Genomic DNA, 20,501 nt, shown 5'->3' with positions numbered 1-20,501 from the left:
TTGACAATGTAATATTCAGAGAAGAACGTAGATAGAAAAAGAGAAGGGAAGGGATAAAAAGGAGATCTGATAAACTTAAAAATAAAAATGCTTAAAATATTATATAGGTATAAAGAGGTAGTACTGCTATTAATGAATTTGAATCTAAGAGGTTTTAAATTGAGTAATAAATTTCTGGATTAAGCGTGTACACAATGGGGCTAAGGTCTAATAATCAACTATTGGCGTATCTGAAGATAAGCAGAACAGCAATTGTCACGCAAAGAAGAATGAAAAAGAAGAAAAAGTGAAAAGAATGAGGAAAGTAAAAAGGACCAAATGGTCAGTAGAGCTAAACAAATTTTTTTTAAAAAAGTTCACACACGTATACACCTAAAATAAAAAATTATAACAGGAAGAAAAAAAAAGTTAATAGAAAACAAAAAAATTAAAAGTGAAAAATTAAAAATTAAAAGAAACTTTTAGAAAAAATTTTTTATAAAAGGTACAAAAAAAGAGTTCTTTGATTTTTTTTTGGGGGGGGTGGGAAGATCCTGTCTCTCCCTGTGTCCTTAACCTGTCTCTTGTTGGAGTCTCTGGTCTGCTTGTGGTTGTTGATTTTCCTGTGGCTTCAATGGTTTCTTAAGTCAGTTTGAGCAAGCAGAAAAATCACAGCAGATGATTCTTGACCACAGGTGAAGCTCTGGGTAGGGTCGCAACCATCGAACCTCATTCTCCTCACAGGACAATTGCGAGGAAAAACGGATTTATACAGAGGGATCTCTGGAGAATGACTAGGCACAGAGAGAGTGGCCTAAAGAAAAGGTTCTCGGCAATTCTGTGAGCAAATGACAGGAAGACACCCGGAAAGGGTATCTGTTATTAATCGTGCAATAGATGTGGGATTATCAAACAAAACATGGCTCTCTTTCAATATTACCCTATCCCCATGAGGAAGAGGATCCTTCACTGTGTTGAGTTTTGCAGCTGGCAAAACCAAGGCACAGAGAAGCAAGGTGACCTACTTATGACTTCAACTTCACAGAAAGCTCTGCTAGACTTCGCTACCATGCTCCCTAGGACAATGGGTGCTATTCAGTCCACTTCTTGTGTTAGGAAGTTCACTTCTTGTCAGTCGTGGGGCTGGAACTCTAGGCCTGGGCGCTGTTCCCGAGAGCCTCAGCAAACGGCTAGTGCTCTACCATTTGAGCCCACAGCACTACTTCTGATTTTCTGGTCGTTCTTTGGAGATACGAGTCTCACAGACGCTTCTACCTGGGTTGGTTATGAACCATGATCCTCATATCTCAGCCTCCTGTGTAGTTAGGTTTAGAATTCTGAGTTACTGGCATGAGACTTAATTGTAATTATGACTTTTTTCTCTCTCTTTCCCAGGACCTGGTTGAATGGGTGCTGGAAGAGGGGGCCCAGCATCCCCGTGGATGGAACCCAAGGTGGCCCTCTCATTCTGGAAGTGGGCTGTGTGTCAGTAACTGTCTCGCTAGCTTGTTGAAACAGATTCATGAGATAAGCCCTTCTCATCCCTGGGTAAACAGTGACAGTTATTCATTGTCCATCAGCCTTACTAGACTTATTGTATTGTATTGCTTTCTACATCATTTTATAGCACCTGGCCAACATAATGATATATAGTTATGGAATGAAAATGTAATGCCATCTTAAGAAAGTTATTTAGGGCTCTGGGAATTTGGTTTCATGGTACAGTAATTGCCTAGCAGCCATGAAACCCTGGTTCATTCCTTAGGAACACATTTAAAAAAAAACCATGGAATTGGTGCTGTGCCTCAAGTGGTAGAGTGCTAGCCTTGAGGTACAAAAAAAATCTCAGGAAAATTCCCTACCCCTGAGTTTAAGCCCTTCGCCTGGCAAAAAGAACAAAAACAAAACAACAAAAGAAAACATTTATTTAGTAAATGCAAAATAAAGAAACCATACTTGGAATATATAATTGCTTCTTCCATACTGACACCTGACAACAGTTCCTAATTTAATGTACTTTACTTATGTTAGGGTACAGTGTTGAAAAAAGTTTTGTTCATTAAGTCACAGCGATTAATGCCAGGAATGTGCTTAGATGTCAGGTAAAGTTTAATTCTGGAAATTCAATGATTCCAAGATTTGTGTTGTCACTGCTAATCACAAAGAGAAGTGTAGGCTAAGTGTGATTTTGAAATCTTTTTGGTGAGTTATGGAACCAAAAAGGCAGAGGCTAATTAATAGTTGTGAAAGAAAATAAGGAATAACTCCAGATAGAAGGAATTTGATAGTAATTAAGGTATACCAGAAACTGTTCTAGAGAACCATTTTTGGTTATTGTAGAACGTGTTGTCAACTAGGCTTTTCCTCATTGCTTTTAGCATTCTAAATCTCTTAGGCTAGCTCTTAGTCACTGTGTGATAAATGTATCTCCTTCTATGCTATTCTTTCATACCTTATCTCCTTTGTTTTCTAAAAAATCATTCTTTCTATATTTCTCTATGAACATTTCCTGATACTAAATACACTTATACAGATGGCAGAGGATGCTAATGTAAGGGTCCCAAAGCTCATCAGTCATTAATGTAACAAAATGGAAAAGGAGGACATATTTATTGCTACTTCAATTTTTCTGAAATGCTGCAATGTAATTATTTGGTTAAAATTTTGATTCTTTGTCTACACAGTATCATTAAGTGCACATAAATGCAAATATAAGCCAGGTGCTAGTGGTCTACACTTGTAATAATAGCTACTAAGGAGGTTGTGACCAGAGGATTGTGGTTCAAAGCCACCCTTGTCAGGAAAGTCCCTGAGACCCTAACCTTCAATTAACCACCAGAAACCAGGAGATGGTGCTGTAGCTACTCACCCAGGATCAGAGTTCAAGCCCCACAAAACAACAGTGGTGAAATATGACTTTAAGTTTCCCCAAAAGGAAGTACATGATAAATAATATTCCCAACCCAAAAAAATAATTCCAAAATGATTCAGTGCACCTACTTTTGCTGAGTTATCTTATGGATTCTTTGCTGGACATATTCTCTAAAACCAAATCGTTTAAGTAGGGATACAGGTGGACCCATTGCAACAATGAGATGTACAAGTCGTTATGTTGAAAAACGAACTTTACAACTTTGGTGGGGGGGAGGATCAGATGGGGGTGGAGGGTATACGGGAAGGGGTAGGAAGGGGAAAGAAAGAGGAGGCAACAATGATTGATAGGAAATGTACTCATTATCTCGCCCATGTAATTGTAACTCCTCTGTACGGTATGCTCAAAAAAAAGGAAAGAAAACATTGTCAAATATAAGCTTTACAATAAACTTCACCTAATATTTCTCCTTTGAAAAGAGAAGACTGTACAGTTGATGTCACTTGGCTTTTTTACTATCTTAGTTCAAAGCCAACCCAGGCAGGAGAGTCTGTCAAACTCCTATCTGTAATTACACAGCAAAAAATCGAGAAGTGGAGTTTTGGTTCAAGCAGTAGAATACTAGCTTTGGGGGCTGGTGGGCAGGAACAAAAACTGATCAGGGACAGGGTCCAGCCTCTGGGTTCAAGCCCCAGAACCAACATAAAAAAACCAAAAAAGCAAACAAAAATACTGATATTTTATTGGGAACCTCCTTAAAGGAGTACTGGTCTGAGAAGTGGCTCCTTTTGCTGATCATCCGTACTGGATGTTCTTTTGGAATCCTTATTGCTCTGGAGAACTCAGGACCAAATTAAAGCAATTGATGACTGACTCCTGCAATAAGAGAATTATGTCAGGAGTGAAATATCCATCAAGAAAACACTTTAAAACATCCAGGTCTTTGTTTCTTTGCAGTAGAATTGTTTTTTTTTTGGGGGGGGTCCAATCGTGGGCCTGAACTCTGGGCCTCGGCACTTTACCTCACAACTCAAGGCTAGCACTCTACCACTTGAGTCACAGCACCACTTCTGGCTTATTTTTGCTTATGTGGTGCTGAGGAATCGAACCTAGGGCCTCAGGCATGCAAGGTAAGTTCTCTAGCACTGAGCCACCTTCCCAGACCCAGCAGTAGAACATATTTAAAACAACGTAATTTCCTTTTGTTCTATGCTGGCCATCAAATGGCGCATTATTTCTTTTTGTAATTCTCTCAACTAGAAGTTTACAGAAAAATTATATATGAGTAAAAACACACTAGAAAAAGTCAAGGACAGAGTTTTCTTCAAGCCTTCGGATTCTCTTCTTTTACAGTAAAAAGTAAAGCACAAGTTAACTTGAAATTTGTCAATCCACTATGTTCCATTTCTCTCCTGGGATCAGTTTCCACATCCAGTAACAGTTACTTCCAGGAACAATCTATGGTGCTGCTTGAGGTATAGTGAATGATTTCTGGCTTCACCGAAATAACACAAGGACACCTTTGTACCTGAAGTAACACGAGTTTCAGAGACAACTTAGTAAAGAGAAAATATGAAATTTATATTGCTTATAAATACATTATCCATGAGTATATTCAATTCAAACTTTGTAAATTCTCTGTAAATTAAGGCGAATTTTAAAGGGGAAGAAGTTTCTCCGATTTTTTTTTTTGTGAGTGTATGTGCTGCGCATTATTTCTCAAATGTACATGAATTTGTTAACTCATGTTAAGTAGAGCAATAATAAGAGAAAGAGAAATTCTGTGTTTAAGTATAAGGGTTCAATACACTATAGAAGACTCTACGAATAAGACCACGTTGAAACAATAAAGCCAAGTCCAGTATGTAGATTTATGAGAATGATAAAGAGAAAGCATTACTCTTAGGTGGAACAGGAAGTATGAGGCCACTCCCTTTCTAAATCACGCTTGCTAATGACACAACTTTGTAGAAAGTAGAATGGAAGAATAATTCTGTTTTCAATGCAAGTCAGATATAAGAGCATGGACTTAATTGGAAGAATAAGTCCATCTTGAGAGAGCAGGGATTATGCTAGCTATGAACTGGTAGATAAGATCACATTTTTTCTTTCCTTTACTTATATATTGTTTGTTGGTGGTGGTCTTTGAACTTGAACTCGGGGCCTGGGCACTATCCTTCTGCTATTCAGCTCAAGGCTAGTGCTCTAGCACTTGAGCCACAGTGCCGCTTCCAGTTTTCCTACAGTAAATTGGAGAAAAGTTTCTCTGGACTTTCCTATCTGGGCTGGCTTTGAACCCCAATCCTCAGATCTCAACACCACCCAGGTTAGGATCACATTTCTAACAGTGTAAACTCAGCATATGTAATGTGTATGTTTATCTATCTTTATATGAATTCTTGAGTTAAAAATCTGGGCTACAGCTTAGACTTTACACTCACAAAAATGTTTGTAGTTTAAAAGGTGATTCTACTGGATAAATAAAACCTAAGAATGTAAAGGAGACAGGACATTTCAGTTTGCATCCAGCCTGGGCAGAACAGTCGTTGAGAAACTATAATTAACCAGCCAAAAGCTTGATTGGAAGCATGGCTCAAGTATTGGAATACCAGTCATGAGCAAGATTGCTGAATAAGATCTTGACGCTTTTGCATACATACATACAATCATACACATATATACAGAGACACTTATATATGCACACACAAATACACATATGAAGCAACTCTCAGAATATGTAGAAAAGTTAGAAAACAATAGAAAATATGTCCTGAGTAAGACTAGAATCAAGTGATAATTTTTAAAATTAGAAAATCCTCAAGCAAACTTTCTACAAAAATTTGAGAAATTTACATAGATAGGGATTAGAGATAGTAAGAGAGTCAAGTAATCAATATTAAAAGGATTAGATCCATGGAGAAATTAATCAGAGACCCCACAGGTGCATTTGAAAATGTTCATATCCTGTGTCAAATGTTAGAACATCTTCAAAAATAGTACATGAAAAGTCTGAGAAGTTTAGTGGATAATATAACTGGAGAAGTTCAGAATTGCTAGTCTATATCTAGATTAAATAAAGCAAGAAGGGCCTGGGAAGGTGGCTCAGTGGTAGAGTGCTTGCATTGCATACATGAAGCCCTGGGTTCCATTCCTCAGCACTACATAAGCAAAAAGAAAAAAGGCGGAAGTGACTCTGTGGTTCAAGTGGTAGAGAGTTAGCCGTGAGCTGAAGAGTTGAGGGACAGCACCCAGGCCCAGAGTTCAGGCCCCATGACCGGAACCAAAAATAAATAAATAAATAAATAAATAAATAAACAAACAAACCAAGAAACTATGGTGGGACAATATGATACAAGCCTTCAATTCTAGCACTCAGACTGAGAGGAGATTAGAGACTGGAATTACATAGTGATACCTTCCCTGGAGCAGGTAGTATAATTTTGTCTTAATAAAAGAAACCAAACAAGAAGGGAATACACAATTGGAAATTTGGGCTAATTTTGTCATTATGTTTTGAGATGTCGTTTCCTATTGAAATGCAACTCATATATAATCCTCAGTTGTGCTTTTAAATGGTCTCTTCATTACAGAACATTCCTAGATGCAAAATGGCTCGTGATTCCCATCCAAAATTTGAAAAAGTAAGTAATTATCATTCTGTTAGATTCCAAGGAAAGGATGAAGTATTACAAAAGCTTAAGCCTGGAGGAACAGCAAAGTTCATCCAATGTAGGACTTTATAGATCTTTCTAAATTAGAGTTTAGACTTCAAATAAATATTTTGGTTTTGTTTGTAATTTCATATTCTATAGGATACTACAAAATTCTTTTTAAGTAGCGTGTTTAATTGACAAATTTACAAATGTTTCTTGCATTCTATTTGCCTAGCATATTGTTTCAAAAGTGTTATAATTAGAACTCACTTAATAGATAATTCCAATAGTTCCTGTATAAAATGATAATGTAAATAATGTAGACCGAGTTGCCAAGAAATGGATATTAATTTATAAAATTAGAAAAAGAGCAAGTTTTTGAGGTTTTGGTATGACATTTTATGAAGAGAATAATTGTGTGACTTCTTCTTTCTTCTACCTGTATGTAACACAGGAAGCAATCTCCTTAATTACATGCCTCTGTATACAATGAGAAAAACACTAGGTTTGGAGTTTGTTTTTATTTTTCTTTTTGTTTTATTGCTTTGTCATAGGGCTGGAACTCTGGACCTAGACACTGTCTTTGAGCCTGTTAAGCTCAAGGCTTGTGCGGTACTACTTCAAGCTCAGTACCACTTGTGTCTGGCTTTTGCTGAGAAGTTTATTGGAGATAAGAATCTAGGGAACCTTCCCGCCTGGGTGGGCTTTGAACTGTAATCTATGATAGTTAAAAAGTGTAAATATAAATAGTATTTGCAAGAATACCAGTGGAGGAAAACTGATGCAACCCAGTTTATTGTGGTGTTCTTTCCAGAACACGTAGGGCATCACATTAGCATAGGTGTAATATTTTTTTCCAATAGAAAAAAGCTGTATGTGATATGAATTAAGGGAATTTTGTGGTGCACCCTACAAGTTGGAAACTGTTGGGCTAGGAAGGTTTTATGGCATAAATGTTGGGATTGATGGTCATAGAAATAATAGCTTAATCTGATAAAAAAATTGCTTACTCTTGAAGAATTAATTATAACATGCTTCATAGTTTTATCCTATACCAGAATGTGGCTATTTTTCTGTTCACTTCTCAATCTGTAACACCCCTTTGGAAAATGCATCTATTGCAGAATTACATAACATGCAAACAGGTACTATTTTGAATCTCTCAGGTATGGAATGTTCAGAATTTGAAAGTGAGTAGTTATTAGTAGTTATTATTTTGAGGAACACACATATTCTGTCCTCTTAACAACTTATTTACTTTTAAAAGTTATGGGTTTCTATAGAATTAAACGGTTTTGTTTTAGTATGAGAAAATACTAATTTATTCTTTTTTGAAAATATTGGCAATTATATTGTGAAAAAATTGTCAAGTTATATAACATTCAAGTTGAGGGCCCTCTGATAAAGAAGGGGTAATTACTTCAAATTAGAGGCCAAATAGTACTGATTTTTTTTAGAGTTACTACATGAATAATAATATTTACTATACCTATACAGTGAAATTTTATTTCATGCAGCTTATTTTTTAAATTTAATTTTAATGTGAAAGTGATGTGCAGTGGGTTAGCAATTGTAAGGCAGTGAATACATAACTGTTCAAACTTGTTATCCCCTCTCTCGTTTTTCTTACAGTTTTCCTTCACCCCAAAACCCTTCACAAGTTGTAATGTACATTTCCAACTTATTGTCTTGTGAGTATTGCTATTGCATTGGTTTGCCCTTTGTCCTTTGTCTCGCCAATTTGTTGTTCCTCTTCCCTTCCCTAATTAACGTAAATGTATACACAATACACAGGGTACCAAAATCAAACACAGTAGGAGATAACCCATAGGGGAAAAACCCAAGGAAAATAGAAATCACATAATACATTAAGAACAACAACTGCAAATAAATATCTCTTTCCATATCTTGGATTTCATTTTGCTCAGCATCAGCTTATATGTTCATATATATGCATAACAAAGCCACTGGAAAATAATAGTTTCATGGATAATATATCATGAAAACAACAGGTTAACTGTTTTTGATGATAAAGGTGGAATTAGGATTGGTAAATTCGCGATTCTGTTAAAGGAATTTCAAGTTTTAAAACTATGACAGGTAAATTTTAATTGTTCAAACTTTTTAACTTAGCCTATTAAAATTTAAGATTGCCTGGGAAAATAGGCTTTCATGCAAAGAAATTCATGGAGACTTAGCTCAGAGGTAAGATGGCTCATTTTCACACTAAACAAACAAGCCTCACAAACCGTGCTGTAAATCCTGTAGGTTAACATGAGAATTGTCCTTACCCAGGAAATATACTCTGACTGTGAGAAACAAGGTTGTAGTGGAATTTAAACTCAAAGTTTTTTTTAAAATAAGACATCAAAATTTGTGAATTGACTTTTAATTTCTACACAGTGATTCTCTTAAAAAGATAATTTTGGTCAAAATATTTAGGGAGAAAGTGCCCTTCAAAATGAAAGAACGTATTGTGTTTCCACTTTTCTGTTTGTAATACGTTCCACAATGTCTTTGCAAGTAAAGCACTGAAACACAGAAAAATTCTGATTGGGTACTTCAAACCAATGATTTCACATTTCTATGTAACTCAAAAATATAATATCCTTATTAACATGAAATAGTGAAGACTTGTCTTATTACATAAGCCAAAAGGTTTGGGGATCAGAAAAGAATTGAGCAAATGGAAAAGGTAAGAAAACGCGTTCTTAGAAGCCCTAGCTAAGGATACTGGCTTCATCAGTGGAGGCGGCCAAAACTTCTTGATAGAGATTGTCATAATGTTTTTGCTAGCTAAAGTGATTTTACAGAGCCTATTTGGCTCAGTATAATGCAAAACAAATTGAATGAAGACATGAAAATAAATTCAACCTCCAAATAAAAGAATTTTAAAAGAGAAACCATGAAGATGTAGCAGTGGCGGATGGAGTATAGTCCTTCACCTTCACTAGACTTGAAGTCAAGAAGCTGTGATTAATTGGAAATCAGGCAAGAGCTAAGAGGGGACATAGAAGTAGGACATAGAAGTATTGTCCTTTGTAACAGACAATATAATCCAAGGAATGGGTGATTTAACTCTATTCTTCTCCATACATCTTGTTGAGCAAAAGCAAGACTAAGAGAAAAATAATCTATTGAAATAATTTTGCAAAGAATAATTTCACTGTTCCTGATATGGTATCTAAGGAAAGTCTTAAGAGAGAAGATAAAAGTCATAAGAGAGAAGATAAAAATGGATTCTTTTTCAGTTTCCTCTAAGCATCTTGTTAGCAAAATATATCTTTGAGGTTAGAAGTGATTGAACCAAAAAGGCGTGGAGTACTTATTTTTGTGGGCACATTAGACACTAGAAGATTTCAAGGTAAAAGAAAAAAGAAAGAAATTATAGCTAAATATTTGTGATTACAGGTTCTTGGACTGGTTTTTTTGGAGACAAAGATTTGCATTAGTGTTGGTCTTCATTAACATAGTTGTTGGGTTTTCGTGGCAACCAAATGAAAAGGGGAAGTTTAATGGACTCGTTTGGACAAGTAAACAGCATGATAGAAAATAATGGCAAATAATATTTAATGAATTATTTTGAAAAATTATTTTGCGAGAACGAAGAAGGAAAGATATAATTCAAAATCACTTGACTTTATTAAAAGTATGAAAATAGAGTAGTGAAGAGATTGAGAGAAAACACAGAGGACTGCTTTCTCTCCAGTGGAGTAATAGGTTCTTGATCTTGTTTCTTCCATTCTGTCTTCACAAGCTATCCAGTGTGCCTCAGGACTCGAGTATCCAGTTCAGACAAAGAGCATTCGTAGAAGAAAATATTTGCAGTAGATATAGGTGATTTATAACCTTAGACAATCTATTTAAATCTGTTTAAAATTCTCCCCTACCCCAAACTGCCCTCTTTGAACAGCTTTGTTTGCTTTTCCAAAGACTGACCTTCATTAACTATTTAAAATTTTGAGAGGTCATATTCATACTCTCTAGAGATTGCTGTTTAGTTGTAATTTTTGTGTGTTTTTGTTTGTTGTTGTGTTTTTTAACTGAATTTCAAAAGGTTGTGCAAGTGTGTTACAATTAAACATGTCCATCTAATTGTCTAACGCTCCTGGATCAGAGTCACTCTTTCTATGAAGCTGATCCAACCCTTTCTCCAAGATTTATTGCAGATTTACCACTTCCTTTATTACATTTTTACATTGAGTATACTAGCTGTACTTGCACATTGTTCTATTTGTCATTCATTCTATTTCTATACTATTGATCCTCTCTGGTTTCTATTTCTGTTAAACTGCCTGTTAGTACTTTGAAAGGTTTATATACATTCCATGGAGTTTCAATCCCACATATACTTGAACTGATGTCAGCTTATATTTCCATAATTCATTCATGTGCAATAACAGTTTGCAAGACTGGAGATGTGAAGCACTTAGACATGATTTTATTCTCATTCATTTGGAAGATTAATCTTTAGTCAGCAAGAAAGTTTAAAAATGACTTACAATGTATTCCTAACTACTAGTTTTTATAAATGGCTTTGTACAATGGTGTGTGATTATTTTATTTTAAATAGGATAATATTTTCTACTACCTATAAGTTTTGGAAAAAGAAGAAAACTAATATTTACTAGTGTAGAGGAATATGATAGAAATAGAAGACAGATTTTATGTTTGTCGCATCTCTGATCAGTACCCATATGCAAGACCTAAAGTCATATTTCTTACTATGTTAGACAGATAGGGAAAACATAAAACAACACATGATAAGGCAACTCTTAGTGACTTTTTAAAATGTATGTTCTAATGTGATGAAATTTACTTTATTAGCTAATATTTGGGTTTGAATTATGGGAGGCTGATCTATCTAACACATTTCTGGAAGGAACCTACTGAACAACACAAATGGTGGGGGTACTATTTCTACACTTTAATGAATGAATTTGGTTGGTATTATTGTTGGGTAAGTAAATCAACTCTATTGTAACTTGCTCCCTACACTTGAAAACCTTGTAATATCAGTATCGTCTACTAGTCAAGTGTTATTTTGGCAAATGTGATTTTAAATAGTTTATTTGAAAATTAATATACTTTCAGGAGATTAAATGTAGGTTATCATTGGTTTGAGAATGACAACATTTTTATACTACAGAACCTAGTTTTCTGAAGTATCAGTGTTTTGAAACACTAAGGATCTTCTTAATGTTTTTCTAAATTATATTTGACCTCTAAATCAAGTTTAACTAGCCTTGGTAGACCAATTATGGATCTATAATTCCAGAAACTAATTTTTGGCCAACTTATGCTGCACTGAAATCTTTCATTACATTAGGAGAGGGGTATTAAAATAATATTGTTCATTTGTGATTGTGTTCATTCATATTGGCTGGTGATCTGTAAATTGAAAGTGAACTACAGTACTTTCTCTCATATTTTGTGATCTCATCGTTCATTTCAAGTTGCCTTGCATTTCACAGTTGATTACTGCTAATTCCTGTAAGGAATTGGGGCCTTGAAATATTATAGGACATGAGAAATTGAGATTAGTCTTCAATTACTTTCTGTTGGCATGTTGCATGGGCCTAGGTGAGAAGTCTTGCCCTTGTTATCTGATGATGCAGATAACTTGAACCTGGTATCCTTGGACCCGTGTGTCCTGCAGAAGAATAATAGCTTTTAGACATTATATCAGCACAATTTGGGTATAATCAGTAAGAATGCTTCAGAAATATGGAGAAAAACACTTTGGGACCAGCGAGTTAAAACAATAAACAGAGCATCAGAATATAATAAAATCCCTTATACATTAGCGGAAAACAATACTGTTATTTTACCATGTGAATTCAGAAGACCACAAAGACTTAAAAGGTATCACAAGTTTATACCGAAGACATTGCATTGATACTTTTTATATTCTAATATATATTCTAAACCTAATTATTTATATTCCAATTTATTTATGAGAATAATTGTCAATATATTTGTCAAACTATCAATTCTAGTAAGATTCATCGTGTGAAATTTAAAATAAGTACATATAAATATAAAATATATAAGTATATATAATATAAAAATCGTTTTGCATTGTTCTGTTGTGGTTAGGGTATCAAAGGCAACTCTGTTTTAAAGTATTATTCCATTATCTCTACCTGTTTTAGGTAGAGTTAGACTTAAAGCTTTACCATTTGTTGATTTAGAGCCCAGAGGCAAGAGGAAACACTGTGATTAAAACATTACCAATTTAAGGCCTAATATCGAGGAGAAACGTATAGACTTCTCCAGAACCTATGGACATATTTGGTGATAGAAAGTCCGTAGTATAAGTTCCTGCCTGGTTGGATGATAGACAGGCAAGGACAGTAGGTAATCATGCATATGAACAATTTTTTCACCTTCTTGGCTTTAGCTACTTTTGAAATGATAAGTATAATAAACAATTATATTTTGATAAAATACCTTCCATTCTGAACAATTCTGTCTGAACTGTTCATCTCTCTATGATCTCATGTCAGTAATGTTAGTTTTGTTCCAGTGGTAAGATATTCTGATTGGTCTGTTCCTACATGGAAGAAGGGTAAAGGGTCAGCTAGACATTTGTCCCAGCAAGACCTCATTTGGGAAATTTTAATTTGCACAAGTTAAGAAGTAGCTCTTACGCAAGGCTTACTTTGAATACATTAGCTCCACAAAGCTAAGTCAGTTGATAAATAAATACTTGAAAAGCAATCACCTTTGGACTTAGCCATAAAGGCTTCAAAGTATGTTCAAATTTAAAATGAAAACGACAAAATAGTCATTGACAAAAATTGCAAATTTTAGCAATCTACCAACAATAGTTTTTTTTTTTCATTATACACAGAATTTTAGAGAAATAAGACCAATAGCATTTTTAGGAACAATAAGGGTTCCTTGTTATAAATAGTCAACCATGAATATATGCCTGTATAAAGATTGCATCATTAAGTACTTAAATTTAGAGGATACTACATGTTTCAGCAGCAGGTCTACCCAAATGACAACAATACAGAGATTAACATGGCACTTGCAGAAGGATGATACATAAATTCGTGAAATATCCCATATTTTTCATTCTTCAAATGCAAGAAATGAAAAACAGTTATTAAAAAGTTGATTACAAAAATACAAGTGTAACAATACAAGTAATTCATAGAATTGAAGGTTAGTTTGACATCAGTATATTAAATCTTCACCTGAGAAAGGCCTTTACATATCATAATCGTTACAAAACTTGAAATTAGTTAACATTGCCATTTTATCCCAAAGAAATAAAATAAGACAAGGACCTAGGAAAAAAAGGAATCTTAAACTTTTTCTATATGGAATGCAATTTGAAAGGACACATTTATTAATAAACATATACATTATATAACAATGTAGAATTCAAAGTATTATATCTAGGAGCGAATTAAATAGATTATGGATATTATACAAACATAGATATACTTTTTTCAGAAAAGCACCATGAACATCTTTAGTTTCTATACTATTCATTTCAAGAGATGTTAAAATTATTTCTGATTTAAAAAAATCACAAACTCTGCAGAAATTATTATAGATGTATACAAACAACTCTTGAATACATTTTGACATCAAAGTCAGGCAATTCACTTGGAAGAACACCTGGGAATCCATGAATTTTTAAAGTAGGATATTGCTGTTGCTTTGTTTTGTGAAAAAAATTGTAGGGACACAAAGGATGGACTGGCATTTTTGAAATTTAAGAAAATTAACCAAACGATTACAACTTAGGAGAACAATCTGTACAGTCTTCCACAACTTCAAAGAGGTAGTAATACTTACTTATCCTTTTGGAAATACCAAATGCAGTTTCTTCCAAGTTGTTCTTCAGACCTGGTTTGATATAATGGTTCAACAGAAAGAGATACAGCATATAGTTGTTACTTCTATTCCCAGCAGCGAGATGCAAGGTGGTCAAGAGACCTTTAGATTGGGGATTGGTGTTTGCATCATGATGAAGTAAGAAAGAAGCCACTCTGGTATTATTCCACATATAAGCACTGTGCAGGGGTGTCTAGCCATTCAGATTTATTGCATGAATATCTGCCTTGAGCTACCAATTCATGGACAATGTCTAAGTGTCCACTCTAGGCTTCTCGATGAAGAGGGTTATACTCATCCTCATTCCTAGTATTCATCTGGGTGGCCTTTTGGAAAGTAGTCTCCACACCGTAGTAAGTTGAATAATTTCAGGATCAAAAAGAAATTTGATTGGATCCTACTCCAATTTTTTCTTGCAATTGATACCATTCCTCACTTTTTCATCTTACTTCCTCTCTTCGTCAGAATTGCCTAACGAGAGACTTTGAGTGCCACTGGGAATGAGATGTCCATGTTTTTCCCCAATAGATTACATTGGTTGAACTGGTCAGAAAAATCTGGTGAATTTTCTGCACATATTTATTCACCATGATTTATTTTATCTTTTTCCATTTTTACTACTCTAAATTATTCTAACTGGAGAGTAGGGAATTTATAGAGCAGAGGAAAAATTTTCCTCAATATTCAAAGGTACAGACTGAAAATGATGACCAGTGGTGTCTTCATGTGCAGCTTATGCTAGGAATGAGAAAATAGGAAACAATGCCTTCTATGTAAATGATTTGGGATATACCATGTTATAGTGTAAGAGAACTCACTATTTAACATATGGGCTTAAATAGCTTTCTAGTAGCTTTCTAATGTTGGTATTCAACATTCGATAAAATGTATAATGCAATAGTAAAATAGAAGTCCTTTGTATGACTACCTAAATTCTTCTTTTTTTTTAAAGACATTTGTTTTCATCCAAAAAAATATTCCTGTCTATTGTCTTCAGGTGATTTTGATGATTGAAGATGCTTAATGAGAAGTCAAAATGTATTAGTAGTCCTTTGCTATCAATTAAGTTTCACTTTTTCTTCTTGGAGGATATAATGATCAAAGAAAGCAATCAGCAACAATCGTTCAGAATCATGCTTCCAGTGCAAATGAATTACCAGTAAGTAATCCTCGATACCATTATCCACAAAGATTTGTCACAGATACAATCAGCCTGCCTTCTCTAGCTGCTTTCCTAGCCTGGACCTATTCCTTCATTGTACAGGAAAAGTGTGATTCAACTGATTTCAGTCAGATCTGTTAGTAGAATTATCAAGTATTTAGATTCTTTTTTTTAAACTTAGTTGTGGGGCCTGAACTCTGGGCCAGGGCACTGTCCTTTAGCTCTTCAAATCAAGGCAAGCGCTCTACCACTTGAGCCACAGAACCACTTCCGGATGGTTCTGTTTATGTGGTGCTGATTTGGGAAATGGCAGAGCAGAAAGTGAAATGATGCAACCATAAATATAAAAACAAAATAAATTAGGATAATTATGGAGCAATCATATTGTCTATGAGAACCATGAAAGAGAAGAAAAGAGACACAGATGTGCAATGACCTAGCTAGCCACAAAATCCATGCTTCTAATCAATTGACAGAGCAAACAATTTTTTTAGTTTTTAAAAGAAATGGAAATAGAATATATGTATTTACTTGAAATTAGTAAAAACATTTTTAGTAGCCTACATAAAGAGTCAGAGATTTGACCAAATTACAGACAAGAATCTTAAACCTTGGGCTGGGATGGTCGCTCAGTGGTAGAGTGCTTGCCTTGCAGCTTACTACAGTGGGGAGACTACTTTCCAAAAAGGCCACTCATATGAATAATAGGGATGAGGATGAGTAAACCCCTCTTTATTGGGAAGCCTAAAGTGGACACCTGGACATTGTCCATGAGTTGGTAGCTCAAGGCAGATATTCATGCAATAACTGTGCATGGCTGGAAACCCCTGCACAGTGCTTATATGTGGAATATATTGCAACAGCACACAGACACACACACACACACACAAACATCATCATCATCATCATCATCATCATCATCAGATTTCTTAAGTATTTTTTGTGTATGGTCTTAAGAATAAATTTACATTACTAACTTGAATTTCTGACAGGACAATATCATCACTGTACATCTTCGTTGTATGCTCTCAGTTTTAAATTACTATCTAAGTATGTGCATTAGATAAGTATAGGAAAAAGTAGGAGCCACACCGGTGGCTTAGGTCTTTAATCTTAGCTAATCAGAAAGATGAAATCTGATGATTGTGCTTTGAAACCAGACCAAGAAAAAAAAGGTCCATTAGATTCTGATTTGAAAGTAACCACAAAAGCTTGAAATGGAGCATAGTATAAGCATTAAAATGCTAGCCTTGAGAAAACTAAAACAAAAAAAATAAATTCTGGAACACAGTCAGGCCCTGAGTTCAAGCTCTAGTATTAGCACCAAACTAATAAATGAATGAATGAATTAACTAAAAGTAAATTAAGTGGTCAAATGTGGAGAGGCAGGTAAAATGTGACACTGGATTATGTATTATTAGGTAAAATGTGGACACTGGATTATGTATTATTTTGTAATAAGGCAAATTATCATTTTTCCTAATCACTAATATTTTATTTGAACTTTTTTATACAATAAATCCTGAATTTGGCATACATGTATATGTGTTTGTACATGTGCGCACATGTGTGTTTATGTGCGTGAGTGTGTGTGTTTGCAATGTTGCTTGCCAATGTGGACAGAGTGAGGCTGAAAAGAGCTGTGTTGAAATGTTATTTATCAGTGCTCCATCCTGTCATTTCAGTGGAACCACCCTTCTGTACATTTCATTTGTCAAATAATAACATCACCATAATCAAAGCATTTACACCATTAAGTTAGATAAAATAGATCACTTTCAGTTCTTAGTATATATTAGGCAAGAAGATACACATATAATTAGGTAGTGAGTTATTGCTGTAAGATGACTGTCAGTACAAAATATGTATTTGACCTCTTAAATTGGATATACTTTTAAGATATACTCATGAAGTGATTTTGACCAACTCGACCAAGCAGGTATTACTCTCTGGTTATTCCTGTGAAACTCAAGGTGGATAAACACTTTCCAGATTTCTTTTGAAAAAAACATTCTTGGTAAGATCATATCTATTCACACTAAGATAAAAAACCCGTATTTTTTAGGTTTTAATATCCCATCATATTGACTGAAAATCAGTATTGTGGATATGTTTGTTAAATATACATTGCAAAAACAAACAAAAACATGTGTCACCTCCAGATTGTGGATGCATTTGAAGTTGTTTTGTACATACAAATGTTTCTTCATTAATTGTTCTTTTGTGGGAGTAACTATCGCAATATTAACAAATAAGGCTTTTTGAATATCTTTTCCAATATAAATAACATCCCAGAGCGAGTCTTGCAATTTCTGAAACCCCTTTGAATATTTTAGTGTTATTTCAATTCATTGACTATACAGCTAAAAACATTTCTGAAATAAACATTGTTAAAATCTGAAAATGTAAATGGGTATACAGGCTTTTTATGCATCATTTTATGAAAAGCCAGTTTTTATGAAACTAAAAGATATAGAATAAAAGAATGGAAGTGAATTGGGTGAGCTAATTATTAGTATAATTTTGTTTTCTATTAACCCAGTCCTTTGAATGTACATGATGAAGTTAAATTATGTGCTTTCTGACACTATGCTTCAGTTATTTTTAGAATCTTTGTAGTTATAAGAGTGAATTTGTAGTGTAAATAAATGTCTTTGAATATAATTAGGATTAATCTTTTGTTTTGTGTCCTACTCCCCCAAAATGAGTTATTTTCAAGTGTTAATAGTTTATAATTGAATCTTCAGTATCATAAGAAAATTTGAAAAAAAGGATTGTGCGGAGAAGGTGTAGCCGCCTCTACTCCGAACCTCCCCTTTGCCTCCGCACTTCTCTGGGGCCAGCAGCCACCGACCAGAGGCCTGGGACCGCGGGCTCAGCCAACGACCATGGGGTTGGTGTCCAACCAGCAGTTGGCAGGTGGCTGTGCCAAGGGGGAGGAGAAGGCGCCCAAGGAGCCACCATCGGATGCCGCTCAGGCGGCCGAGGAGCCTCAGCTGCTGCACTGGGCTGCTGCATCTGTAAGTGGTTCAACATGCATGGGGTTTGGCTTCCTATCCATGACAGCCCACCCCAGGGTCTCTCTCTACCCCCTAGTGGACGTCTTTGTGCACCAGTGTAAGCTGCACTTGGAGGGCTTCTGGAGCCTGAGGGAGGGAGAGGCTGTGGAGTTTAACTTTAAAAAGTATGCCAAAGGCCTAGAATCCATCCGAGTCACTGGGCCCAGTGGGGTGTTCTGTATTGGGAATGAGAAGTGGGCAAAGGGGAAGAACATGCAGAAGCACAGATCCAAAGGAGACAGGTGCTACAACTGTGGTGGTCTAGACCATCATGCCAAGGAATGCAAGCAGCCACCACAGCCCAAGAAGTGCCACTTCTGCCAAAGCATCAACCACATGGTGGCCTCCTGTCCACTGAAGGCTCAGCAGATCCCCAGTTCCCAGGGAAAAACTGCCTACTTTAGGGAAGAAGAAGAAAAGATCCATAGCCTTGCCCTGCTCCCCAAGGCCCAAAAGTGAGCCACCAGATCCGAGGGCGGCTACTCTTGCTAGCAGGAAGTTTCAAGGAGCTGGCATCAATTGGCAAAGTGGAGAAAGTGGGGATATGGGGTTGGTTGGCGAGTAGCTGGCACTTCCATATGTCTCAGGCCAGGATGTCCCAGCATTACCCCATCTTCTCTTTTGATGAGGGGAAGGGGTGATGCATAGGAATCCCATCATGGTCTATCCCAATTCAAGTGAGGGGCTTTGGGGCAACCACTTTTGAAACCTGCGTACTTTATATGATAAGCTTCACCTGCCCTATATGCTTCCCCTCCCAGCCCCCCAGCCTCCAGCTTGTAAAAGTGACCCAGATTGGCAAGTTGTTCCTTTAAAGAAGGATGTGTCCTATTTCTCTTCCCAAGGTGTGAAACAATTAAGCACAAGACCAGCAGATCCATGGGCCCAAATCCCCAAAGTGTAGTACCCCGGGTAGGAGGACCCATCAGGAGCAAGGCAGGGTTGTTTTGTTTTGTTTTGTTTTTTGCCTGTCCACCATCTCCTCCCCTGCACATCTTGTTTCCTCATCACCCTATCTTGAGCCTTAGTGCTGGGAGAGCTGGTCCAGGAATTGGATTGTGATGACAGGCAACATGGGTGACTAGGGAATGGCTGCAAACCTGCTGCTCTGAGCTTCTCCCCGCTCCCGCCCCCATTTCTGGGCCAATGTGATTGTAATTTACTTGTTCCCTTCGATAACTGCACTTTGGGTCCCGGCTTTCTCCAGTATGCCAAGCCGGCAGTATCTGTGCGAATGACATATCTTGTGCATTTTAATTTTTTTCTTATTATAAATATTCTGGTTTTGTATTTTTATAGATTTTAATCTTAAGGCCCTCCTTCCTGCACTGTGTTCTCAGGTACATGAGCAATCTCAGGGATAAATGGGCAAAAGCTCCAGGTCGGCATAGCAGGAAGAGTTTGTTGTTTCTATCACCATGGAGAGCAACCATTTGGAGTGCATAGCCTATTGAACTACTTCATTTTTGCCAGTTAGAGCTGGCTTTTCTGCCATAGAGTCCTCTTGAAACCCCCTCAACCCTTGGAAATGTTTCATGGGAGACTAGGCTTTTAATTGGGTTGCCCCATGACTTGTTCTCCTTCTGCTGGAAGAATGGAAATTAGTCTAAACAGGAAACGGTGGTGCAGACAAGGTAGAAGACGCCCAAAGAGGAAGCCAAGGTTAGTAATGATTGTCTAATCCTATGGCTATGCGATTTGTTTTCTTTCCATATACCACATCTATCCTTCACTAGGTTAGCCTGGGATTACTGTGCAAGTAACTGTATATGAATTTTTTTTCCTCTAAGAAATGGGAATTGATATGTTTGGCTTTTAAGACCACAGATTTGTGTCCACCTTGTACTAGCCATGCAGGGATGGATCTATAAAAAGCAAGGACCAAAATCCTCAGTCTTGGCTTCCAGGGAAACCCATAA

General features: G+C 36.1%; 1 long non-coding RNA gene and 2 pseudogenes across 1 annotated transcript; all 3 read left to right on the top strand.

The window, feature by feature from the left end:
- The first annotated feature begins 1,377 nt into the window (after window positions 1–1,377).
- LOC138829514 (uncharacterized) lies at window positions 1,378–15,516 on the top strand. The gene is made up of 4 exons (XR_011372641.1): window positions 1,378–1,527; window positions 6,442–6,492; window positions 8,137–8,195; window positions 15,359–15,516. It is a non-coding gene; the product is annotated as an uncharacterized lncRNA (long non-coding RNA).
- Window positions 13,489–13,588, top strand: LOC138829516 (U6 spliceosomal RNA; annotated as a pseudogene).
- A 2,895-nt stretch (window positions 15,517–18,411) lies between the features above and the next one.
- On the top strand, window positions 18,412–19,041 carry LOC138829513 (protein lin-28 homolog A pseudogene; annotated as a pseudogene).
- The last annotated feature ends 1,460 nt before the right edge of the window (window positions 19,042–20,501 follow it).

Source organism: Dipodomys merriami, unplaced genomic scaffold (assembly GCF_024711535.1).
Source record: "Dipodomys merriami isolate MVZ:Mamm:240054 unplaced genomic scaffold, mDipMer1.0.p SCAF_1730, whole genome shotgun sequence".
Lineage (NCBI taxonomy): Eukaryota > Metazoa > Chordata > Mammalia > Rodentia > Heteromyidae > Dipodomys > Dipodomys merriami.
The sequence above is the reverse complement of the archived record's forward strand: the minus strand, read 5'-3'. Positions and strand labels throughout refer to the sequence as shown.